Source organism: Brassica oleracea, chromosome C5, assembly GCF_000695525.1.
Source record: "Brassica oleracea var. oleracea cultivar TO1000 chromosome C5, BOL, whole genome shotgun sequence".
Lineage (NCBI taxonomy): Eukaryota > Viridiplantae > Streptophyta > Magnoliopsida > Brassicales > Brassicaceae > Brassica > Brassica oleracea.
The window spans coordinates 41,890,670-41,900,688 of record NC_027752.1 but is presented as its reverse complement, the minus strand read 5'-3'; positions in this window follow the sequence as shown (position 1 = coordinate 41,900,688).

Sequence of the window (10,019 nt, the reverse complement as noted above, 5' to 3'; positions counted from 1 at the left end):
AAATTCCGAGGAAATGAACCCTCGGAATATACCGAGGGACAAGTTCCTCAGAATTTTCCGAGGGTTCACATTCCGAGGAAATAAACCCTCAGAATATACCGAGGGACTCTTGTTCCTCGGAATTTTCCGAGGTTTCATTTCCTCGGAATTTTCAGATGAAAATTCCGAGGAACATTTCGTCGGAACTTCCGAGGTAAATTCCGAGGACGTTCTCCCTCGGTATATTCCGAGGAGATTTCCGACGAACTGGTAGTCCTCGGAGTTTCCTCGGAAATTTGTTTCCTCGGAATTCCGTCAGAAAATTCCGAGGGATTTCCGAGGAAAATGGAATTTCCGAGGAGTTATTTTCGAGGACTTGTTTTGTCGGTATGTCGTCGGAATAACGTTATTCCGACGACATACCGACGATTTTTTCCGTCAGTATGTCGCTGTTTTCTTGTAGTGTATAAGTTCTTGTAAATAGTTTTATAAACCCTTTTAAATAGTTTTATAAACCTTAATAAATAGTTATATAAACATTTGTATGTGTTTTATAAATTTTATAGATGGTTGATACAAGGTTTTATAAGCTCTTATAAAATTTATAAATGGTTCATAAATTGTTTTATAAACTCTTATAATAATGAAGGCGAAGAAGAATCAAATGTGGGGTGTTGGGTCAAATTTAGGGTTATGGTTTGGAGTTGCAAGAACATTATAAGCAGCAGAAGAGAGCACACTGGCAACAATTCTCTAGGCAAGTGATATCTATTGGAATGTGATTAGCAACTATGTACAGATACCATTCAAACAAAATCAATGATGTTCTTTGCTGTACTTTTATTCCGAAATGGCAAGGAGAACATTATAAGCAGCAGCATAAGGCATATACTTGGATGTTTCCATCAATAATCAAGAACCAACAATTTTAAATATTTTAAGAGCCTTCAATAAGCCTTTATAAAATGTTTTAAGATCCTTCATATATGAATTACCTTTCGAAATTCTTCAAATCCTTGTAACTGATTTTATAAACGCTTATAAATAATTTTAAATATTCTTTTTTTTCCAACAATTTTAAATATTTTAAGAGCCTTCAATAAGCCTTTATAAAATGTTTTAAGATCCTTCATATATGAATTACCTTTCGAAATTCTTCAAATCCTTGTAACTGATTTTATAAACGCTTATAAATAATTTTAAATATTCTTTTTTTTCCAACAATTTTAAATATTCTTATAAATGATTTATAGACCCTTATAAAAAGTTTTAATATATTCTCATAAATGAATTATAACCCCTTAAAAACTAGTTAATAATTTAGACAAAAGTTTTCTACAAATCTTTATAAATATTTTATAAAACCTTATAAATATTTTTAAATATTCTTATAACTGATTTATAAACCTTTATAAATAGTTTATATATATATATATATATATATATATATTCTTTATAAACCCTTATAAATATTTTATACGTATTTATAAAGATTTATAAATCTTCATAAATGATTTATAAACATTTATAAATTATTTATATAATCCTTATAAAGCCTTGTAGAAAACTAAGTTCAAGTTTTTTATACATATCCTTATAGACTGTTTTTATAAACTCTTATAAATGAATTATACTTTAATAAGAAATTTAGAAAGCTTTCCAGATATACTCGTTCTCTTTTTGATCAAACCAAATTTTATAAATAAAACTCAAGCTCCATCAATGGAGACATTGTTTACCAAACATTATAACACAACCAAAATGACGAAGGAAACTGTTGTATCAAAGGCTAAGCAGATAACATAAACACAGATAAAGGCAAACAAAACACTTAAGAAACTTAAAATTGAAACATCATAAGTGCTAATTGGTGAGATGAAGCCACGGGAATCATAGGAGACACTCGGTGAACTGCTACCCGAACATGCTGTCGTAATAAAGGCATAAAGAGCAGCAAGAAACTTGGCTACAAAGGTGATCATACACCATTTTGATGAGCCTTGAAATTGTGAGGAAATCCTCAGCCACAAAGGGGTGTGGAGTTGCAAGAACATTATAAGCAGCAGAAGAGAGCACACTGGCAACAATTCTCTAGGCAAGTGCTATCCATTGGAATGTGATTAGCAACTATGTACAGATACCATTCAAACAAAATCAAAGATGTTCATTGCTGTACTTTTATTCCGAAATGGCAAGGAGAACATTATAAGCAGCAGCATAAGGCATATACTTGGATGTTTCCTTCAATAATCAAGAACCAACAATCTATAGCAAGCTAAAGGCATCATACTAAACCATATGTCCATGCACTAAAAAATATTATCCAGTCTACTATTTCCATCGCTATCCTCTACCCTTCAACATGATCATAAGAAACCTCATCAACTAAACGATCCCAATTCGTATACTAACACCAATAAAATCAACCAAATCGCCCTAAGGTACCTGAATCTGATCGGAAAGGTAAGAAGGATCCAGAAATTCAGAATCGCTATCGCTACTACACCACGAATCACCACCACCACCACCGCTTCCACCACCTCCCGTCTCGATAAAATCCGTAACCATAAGGCCTAGGTCACATTCACCGTCGAGGCTAGAATCTCTCCCTCGTTCTTCCCACCACTCCTCTGCCAGAACAACCCTCAAGTCCATCCCCATCGTAACCTAAAGCAAATCAAGGCCATACATGAAAGATCATACTCAAAGGAGACTGTCACAAGATTTGATTCCACCATGACAGATCCCAAATCCGGTGGATCTGGTGGTTCGGGAGGGTCTGGAGACATCAACCCAAGAGAAATACCACGTGCAACTGAGGGATACTTCAAACTTAGGTGAACGCCATGGTTGAGCTAAGTTGTCTGAGTCGTCGGTGCAGAGGAAGAAAGCAGGAAGAACACCATCGGGATCTGAAGACGCGTCATCGGCGGGAGCTGGAGGGAGGATTCACCGGAGCTGAGAGATAAGAGGATAGAGAACACTATTCAGGAGGAAGGAGCAGCAATGTCGCCGATTGAACATCAGAGGGATGCACTCATTTCTGAGATGTGCAGCTACCTATATATATGACTTGTTCAATCGCCTCTTGAATACGGTGACAAAGAGGCTCGATGAAGATGGCACCGAAGCTTGACGAAGAAGACGACAACAAGATTTTAAGATTGGGAAAATCAGAGATAGATTAAAAAGGTTAGATTAGTCATATGGCCATTAATGATTTAGGTATTTATGAAAATGTTTCTAGATTGATGGTAAAGTTGAATTATGGTATCAAACAAAGTGTAAAAGTAAAATTTTCTCTAGAATATTTTGTTTATTGTATGTTGTGTTGAAACCTATGAAATAGGAAAGGTTAAGATTTTTCAGTTGTTTGTTCGAATACTGTATTTAATGTTTTTTGGTTTGATTTGAATATCATATATACAGTTGTTTCTTACCTATAATTCAAGGGAAAATAAATATATATTTTTTTTTAAAAAAAACTGATTTTGGAGTTCTTAGTTATATCTATAATTGATTTTCGAAGTGTAACATCTTGTATTTTGTGGTTATAATAAAGATTCATAATTAATTGTACACTAGATGTTGTCCCGCGCTTTCAAAGCGCGGGATAATTTTTTGGTGAAAACTCAATATAACTCATTTTCTCTTTATTTAAAGTAGGCATGTGCATAAAATCCGTAACCCGAAGTCCGAACCAAACTCTAACCAAAAAAACGTCTCTACCCGATCTGAAATGTAAGAAATACCAGAATGAATCTTGTAGGGTGGTACAAAATATATTCTAACCTAAAGTATCCTTAGCCGAACCCGAACGAAGAAACCGAAAATAACTGATAATTGATCTGAATGTCCAAATATAAATATGTGAAACATAAATATGCACTTCAAATACAATTATATATTTATTTTGAAATGATAACAAAAATAGAAGTATTTAAATTTTAAATAAGTACCTTAAATACCCAATTTTATATAAACATGTATTTATTTCTTTTGTTTTGTTTTAAAATTTTGGATTTAACTTTAAATACATCCGGACCGAAAAATATAACCTGAATCCGAACAATATATGGTTACTTTATGTTTTTAGGATGTGATACAAATTAGAACCAAAACCGATGTGATATCCGAACCCAATTTGTACTTACAAACTTAACTGAATGTGATATAAATTAGAACCGAAATTCAAAATATCTAACCCGTATTACCTAAACGCCCAAGCGTAACTTTAAATGTATGTTTTGTTCAATTAGTTTTATATTTTAATAAATATTTTATATGTTTGTTGTAATAACCCGTAAAACTATATTTTAAATATATCAATAATAAAATGTTCCATCTTATCATTAAATATTAAAAATATCTAACTATTAAGATTTATTTGATCAAATATATATATATGTATATCCAATTATCTGTTAATATAAATTATATATAAATTTAATTCTATATATATATATATATATTTAATAGATTAGTTATTTAGTTCCTTAATTTTAGGCTAGGGTATATATTTAATAATAATTAAATTAGTTATAAGTAGAAATAATAAGAAAGGTAGTTAAATCGAAATATTTGGGAATATCCGAGAGGAAAAAATCTAAATAGATTTTATAATCAACAAAAATCTACTAATATTCTATTGATGGATTTAGAAATAAATTTAGGAATTAGTTTGTCAATCTGTTATAACTGCTAAAATATATACGGTTAAACCAATTTTTATTTTGGGCATTTATTGCAAGTATATTTGGGAAAAAATAAAAAAAAAATGGATACTGCTTCAGATTTTAAAATTGTATCAAATCAAATTCAAGTTTGGCTGTACAAATCAGTATAACAGTTAACTAATTTCATGTATTCAATATATTATTGACAGATATTTGGTAGAATGCATCAATAATGATCCTTCAAATATCATATTATGTTAATGATCCATAAGAAATTTTGAATCTTATATTTGAACCTCAAGGAGTTCGTATAAGCTAGGAAGAAACATTGAATTTGAACTTAATTAGAATAATACGGGATCACTTGTAATGTAATAGAATTTGATCATGTGTGACATGGATACAAAGCTAAAACTTGAAATTGAAGATTGTAATCTTGTATGGTTAATATACAATGTTCAGAAATCAAAGTTTAAATGTGCAGTCTTCAAGAAAGTGACGAAGCTTAGAAACATAGACCATACTCGCGTTCAATTTGATCGATGATAGTTCTAGTGGTTTAATATTGTCTAATCTTCTATGATTCATGATATTTTGTTCGGAGTTCAAGCTCCATTCCAATGAATGGCTTATAGATATAGTAGTCTAGCTAAGACGCATGAAGTTTATTTGATTAGATAATACGATTGTAATAGCTATAGTGATATTTATAAGATATGATCATTAATACCTTTCTTCATTTGTATCGATGTACAATGTGCAGGTTTCATGAAAGTGCGTGAAGGTTAGGAAGAAATCTCCTATATATTAATTGGGAAGCATTTGAAAAATTAAAACCTTAATTTTGTATTAATTAAAAAAAACCCCAAATCTTAGGTGACACTCTAAATGTCTTCTAAATTCCATTTCAAAGAATTCTAAAGCATCTAATATAAAGTATAGTTTAATCTAACGGTGTCACATTATTCCATAATTATATAACACTAGAGAACATTATATTAACCTAAAATATAAGAAGTGTGTATTCTTTCCTTAAATAAAAGCTACGAAATTACCTAATATGATTTACATATATATGGCAATTAATGATTATGAATAATAAAGATTTGATAACAATTTTAGCATCTTTCTTCATTTTTGTTTAAATTTATATTATTAAAAAAATTAAACAATCACATTAACCATATAATAAAAAAAAAACGACTTTTAAATACAAAAATGAAGACACCTTATATGTTATATTTTTCTTATATGTTAGATTTTTTCTTATATGTTATATTTTGAATTTTTTTAAACGACTTTAAATTACAATAATGTAAGTTTTCCTTAAGTATACGACTAAAAACATTAAAATGACATGTATCAATTCGATGGTTGATTTGAAAGCTTTCAAAACCATATGGAAGATAAAAGTTAAAATAATTCAACTGTGAAAACAATACTGTTCACTTTTTTCAAGAATGTGTTCGATAGAAAAAATAAGGTTTTTATGTCATAATTTGTTTAATGTCCAATCCGATCAACCCATGATGTTTTAATTATAGTTTTGTTCCATCATTTTTAATAAAAATTGATCTGATCCATTGGAAATAAATTATATAATAACAACAAAAAATATTGTATATATATAAATAAAATTATCAAATATATAAAAAAAAATTATCGATAATATATAGAAATAAACTCACCCTGCGCAGGGCGCAGGTCTTATCCTAGTTGAGTATTGTTAAACTAGTTTATATGATTTTAAATAGAATTGATGTTTTAAATCTATTAAGAACGACATTAAGCTTATAATATATCGACTACTTTTAATGTAGTTAAAATAATATGTACAAGTATAGGTTAGATGTAAAAAGAATCGATAGGATAAGTTATTTAAATAAATGTATTTGTCCAATCTAGACTACTTGCAAGTAGATAAATATTGATTCTGTTTTAATAGTATTGATACGAAAGTCGTAAAACTATCTTAAGTTGGTCAATAAAACTTTATTTTGTGTGTGTTTAAAATGAGTTAAACTGTTATGACTTATGAATAATATTGTTAGATTATATTATTTTATGAGTTGCTTTATTTTGTTGAAAAGATGAGGACGAATATAATATAACTTCTCGTGGTGGATGGCAAAAAAAAAAAAAAAACTTCTCGTGATGTAGATTAAAAACATTATTCTCTTTGCAGTACCCATTACTAATAAAAGTGGATATGAGCCTGATTTAGGTCATCCACGTAGGATAGGAAAATCGACTAATAAGAACGCTGCATTCGGACACGTCAGCGCGGCTTTGCTAATGTATAATGTTTTTCATTTGGGCTTTCGGAATGGCCCAGAGCCAGGCTTGACCACGCTTCTTTGTCTTCAATGCCGACATCCTGTTAACCCTAATTTCATCTTCTTGGCGGTACATCAAAACTGAGTAACGGATTCACCACGATTTATGTTGAAGTCATAAACTTAACATTTAATCTCAGTAAAGTCGGCCCACTACTTCTCATTACATCACAAACCTTCGGATTCTTCACGATTGTGTTAACTCGCTTGACTCGCTTGACTCCTTGACTCGATTCGCCGTTCGTGAAAACACCAAATCGAAGTTCACTTGCAAAAGATCCCGAATAAGAACGATCTTTCCCAGAGATGAACTAAATTGAATTACAGAATATATCGAAGTTCAGAGGAGATTACAATATCAATTTCTGGATAAAAAGTAACAAACTCAAGACGACTCTGCTTTATTCGCAACGACTCGAACGAATTCAGCCAGTCACTTTAAAACACGTGTCATTCCGTGATTGGCTACTCGTTTCTGTTATGCGCTCAACGTCTTCCTTCCCTTCCTCCAATCTACGAATGCCTCCTGTCTTTATTAATCTCTTCCTCATTTCCCTGTAACAGATTGGTGCTTATAAATAGGTGTTTCTGCGAACTGGGTCGTGGTGGGATCGGAGTGGTCTACAAGACGAGTCTCCAGGATGGGCGTCCTGTAGCAGTCAAGAAACTGACTGACTCGGGTCTGATCAAGTCGCAAGAGGAGTTCGAGAGAGAGATGAGAAAACTCGGCAAGCTGATGCATAAGAATATCGTTGAGATCAAAGGGTACTACTGGACGCAATCTCTGCATCTCCTGATCTATGAGTTTGTCTCAGGGGAAGCTTATACAGACATCTCCACGGGGACGAGTGCGTTTGCTTGACTTGGCGTGAATCTCTGCAGGTCTTGCTTATCTGCACAGGAGTAACATCGCTCACTACAATCTGAAAGCAACAAACGTGCTCATAGACGCAGCCGCATGGGGTACACAGCCCTGGAGTTTGCATGCCGGACGGTCAAGATAACAGAGAAGTGCGATGTGTACGGGTTTGGGATCTTGGTGCTGGAGGTGGAAGAGGCCGGTGGAGTATGCGGAGGACGACGTGATGGTGCTGTGTGAGACGGTGAGAGAGGGGTTAGAGAAAGGGAGAGTGGAGGAATGCGTTGACGGTAGGCTGAGAGTGAACTTTCCGGCGGAGGAGGCAATACCAGTGCTAAAACTAGGGTTGGTATATGGAAGAAGTGGTGAAGATAGTAGAGCTCATACAGTGTCCCTCTCAGGAGTTTGACTGACGACGACAAAATGGAACAATATTTCTTTATTCCTTCTTCAGTTTTCATATATATAAAAGTTCCATCTTCTTCTAAAGAAAGGTTTTGTTTTATTATGAGTTTATCATGCCAGCTGAGCTCAGTTCAAGGAATTTTTCACACTTGGGGGGTTTCATTGTAATCAAAATGTTGAAGGTTGTTTTTGGTTCATAAAGTAGATCAAAATGTTTGAGGTTTCTCTGTTTGTTATGCCCTTTCTATCGTTCCCACATTTTTATTTGAATCTTTGAACATACATTAACATATTCAGAAGATGAGGAAAATAAGCGTAATGGAGAATACATAGTACATTTGAAAAATCTTGATTTCGAAGGGATGTACAGTCGGTCAGCAAAATGATAAAGCAAAAATAAAAGGGAAAGAGAGAAATCCACCACCACACCACCATTGTGAAGTGAGAGACCCCGAGGTCCAAAGCTGTAGGGGTTATTGGTTGTTTTATTTTAATGGATTTGAAAATCCGAACTAAATCGAGTGTTATTGGTTCTATGATTTTCAAATCTGTATTAAAATCATATGTTATTGGTTTAATAATTCATAAATTCTATATCAAATCAAGTGTTATTCAATCGTACGGATTTACTAATATATTTGATTTAATAATGAATTTGAATGAATTTGTTTGAATTTTTTAGTTAAAAATACAAAGAGTCAAATCCGAAGAAAAATTTCCGGATTTACATATTTTACTTGGATTTATAAATATTATATGGATTTCTAAATCAATCAAAATATATAAACCAATAACACCGTAAGCTATATTCCAAGCATAAGCTTTTTCTGTAATGCTTTCATTATTATATAGTTATCGAGTGCTCCCACACACTTACTCATTTCTTTTCACCTTTTTTTTTTGTGACGCTCTTCTTTTCACCTTTATTATAGATAAATAATTTACGGTTATGATGAAGTGCTCACTTAGCGAATGAATGCTATAAAATATAGTACTCATTTTCATTTTAACACAGACTGCTGCAAGTAAGTGTTATAATCTAAAGTAAGTTTTCCGAGCAATTTTTGATATTAAATAAGTTCAAACTAATATGAACATTATTTATTTTACACTATCACTTAAAATATTTCTGAATTAAAAGAGAACTTTTCCACTTTGATTATATGTTTTTTTCTTAACACTTTAATTATATGTATGTTTTCAAATAACATATATTCTTCTTCTCCATAGGAATGTCAAACAGGTTGATCCGTCCCGTCTCGTCCTGTACCGCAGCGGACTCGTCTTCGAGCGGGTCATGCCCGCGCGGACTGCGGTCCTCAAAATGGCTGACCAAACCCGTACCGCAAAACATGTAGGCCTTTGCGGATCAGTTCGCGGGACATAGAATTACAAACAGACATATGGTTCCTGAACGCTTCAAGACATGATTCAGGACGCTTTATATCAGTTTCATGACGCATCAGTAAGTGAGTTTAGTCGAAGATTGAACTGGATAAGGCAATACCCTTGTTAGTTGAAGATTTTAGTTGGATCAAAACACTAGTTTATTTGCTTTTGTTAGACTCCAAACATTTTTAAAATAAACAATACTTTAGTTGTTGAATCCAAATATTATAACTCATAAGTTCATAACAAATGCTTTAGTTTTCTGAATCCAAAATTAAATAAAACTAACACCAAATCAAAGATGCGAATCCCAAAAATATATAGAAAAAAAAACACCAATCACACTTTTTGTTCTTCATCTTTATCACCAACAAG